Source organism: Neomonachus schauinslandi, chromosome 2 (assembly GCF_002201575.2).
Source record: "Neomonachus schauinslandi chromosome 2, ASM220157v2, whole genome shotgun sequence".
Taxonomy (NCBI): domain Eukaryota; kingdom Metazoa; phylum Chordata; class Mammalia; order Carnivora; family Phocidae; genus Neomonachus; species Neomonachus schauinslandi.
In genome coordinates this window covers 171,658,452-171,660,960 of record NC_058404.1, presented here as the reverse complement: position 1 = coordinate 171,660,960, position 2,509 = coordinate 171,658,452, and positions in this window count along the sequence as shown.

Genomic DNA, 2,509 nt, shown 5'->3' with positions numbered 1-2,509 from the left:
TAAGACCCAGGCGAGGATAGGATAAAATAGAAAAATGTTTGGGTCATGGCATCCAAGCAATGTTCTAGACCATGGGTCGGCAAACGTTTTTGTCAAGGGCCAGATAGTAAATAATTTAAGCTTTGCGACTTTGTGGGCCATAACGTCTTTTTTTTTCTTTAAGATTTTATTTATTTGTCAGAGAGAGAGCAAGAGCGTGAGCATAAGCGGGGGGAGCGGCAGAGGGAGAGGGAGAAGCAGACTCCCTGCTGAGCAAGGAGCCTGATGTGGGGCTCTACCCCAGAACCTGGGGTTGCTGACCTGAGCCAAAGGCAGACGCTTAGCCGACTGAGCCACCCAGGCGTCCTGGCCATAAGTTCTTTTCAGCTACTCAACAAAGCTGCTGCAGGACTAGAGAAGCTGTAGACAGTACAGCAACAAATGAATATGTCTGTGTCCCAGTAAAATCTTACTTCCCGTAACAGGCAGAGGGCAAGGTCTGGCCAGCATGCTGCAGTTTGCCAATAGCCCAGTCCTGCCTCAGGGATTTTCAAGAAGATTTTATAAGTTTCCAAAAGGACAGCAGCTTCTCAAGTACCCTCGCTCAAATTCTGCCTTCCTCCCATAAGCCACGGCAACTACCTTTCCTGTACAGTGGCCTTGTTTTCTTCTTTATCATTTCAACTAGGCATTGACCATCCTCCCACTTTCACTCTCTTCAACTTTATATGCCAGCTAAAGGGACGTATGCATTTTTTTGCCTTTCCCACCCGTAGACTTGTTTACAGGAGTGTTATTACTGAATTCGGATCACCTTGACGGATCACCTCCCACCTTCACTCTCTTCAACTTTATATGCCAGCTAAAGGGACGTATGCATTTTTTTGCCTTTCCCACCCATAGACTTGTTTACAGGAGTGTTATTACTGAATTCAGGATTTTTTGTTTGAAAGGAAACATTCTAACTTAGTTCATTGGGAGGTGGAGGAAAAAGGGAAGACAATATGGATCATTTGGAACCATTTGCTCTAAGGTAGCTCTTGAGTAGTAAATGGGGTAAAGGCATTTTCTGCTTGCTTTCATTTCAAATTACATTTTTAAAAATTTTAACTCCAATATAGTTAACATACAGTGTTATATTAGTTTCAGGTGTACAATATAGTGATTCAGCAATTCCATACATCACCTGGTGATCATCACAAGTGCACTCCTTAATTCCCATCACCTGTTTCCCCCATCTTCCCACCCACCTCCCCTCTAGTGTCCATCAGTTTGTTCCCTGTAGTCAAGAGTCTGTTTCTTCGTTTGTCTCTCTCTCTTTTTTTTCTTTGTTTTGTTTCCTAAATTCTACATGTGAGTGAAATCATATGGTATTGTCTTTATCTGACTGATTCATTTCGCTTAGCGTTATACTCTAGCTCCATCCATGTCATTGCAAATGACAAGATTTCATTCTTTTTTCTGGCTGAATTATATATCTATCTATCTATCTATCTATCTATCTCACATCTTTTTCCATTCATCTACTGAGGGACACTTGGGCTGCTTCCATCGTTGGGCTATTGTAAATAATGCTGCTATAAACATAGAGGTACACCTACAATCCAGTAATCATACTACTGGGTATTTACCCAAGAAATACAAAAACACTAATCCAAATTACATTTTAATTTTAAGTCTCCAAAAATAGTAATATAACAACACACATATTCATTGAGCTTCCCACTATATTCAAGAAACCACGTTAAGTGCTACATAAAATGTGAAAACAGGACAAGGAAGACCCTTGTCTTCATAGTATTTACAATGTGCTGGAATAGCAAAATGCTCAAGTAACTCTAACCAAGGTGAGATGGCCTCATCTCAGTAGTAAGTGGGAAGGCCCTGAGGATGTAGGAACAGGATGGGGAGGGATGGGGAAGTGAAAGGAAGAGCAACAGGGGAGGGCTGAACCCAATGTTGAAACCATCAATGTGAACCATAATGAGAACCTGAGCTAGCTGGGTGGCCATGAGGTGAGAGGTAAAAGACAAGACATGAATTCTGAATCAAGAGCCTCTAGGATTTGGGCACTGAGTGAATGTGAGAGAAGAGGCTGCAGATACATTTCTGATATGGTTCAATTTCAAAGTTAGATGTGGGTTCAAATCTCAAATCTGCCACTTACTGAAAGTGTGACTTCTGAGCCTTAGTTGTCTCATCTGTAAAATGGAGATCATAATATCTAACTCACAAGAGACAATACATGTAAGGAGTCTGCACTTAATAGGCACTCAATAAATGATAACTATCGATGTTATATATTCTTGAGAGAGTGAAGGTTTAGTTAATGACAGCCCTGAGGTTTTAAGCCTGGGTTATTGGGGAAATCTAGGCACCATGAAAGGAAACACAAAAGTCAAGAGGAAGAACGAGTATTAACAGTAAGACAACAGGTTTCCATTTGGATGGGAAGAGATGTCCAGCTGGCCATTGGAATTACTTATCCAGAAATAGAATTTTTTTTAATGACAGCATTATTAACATGTAA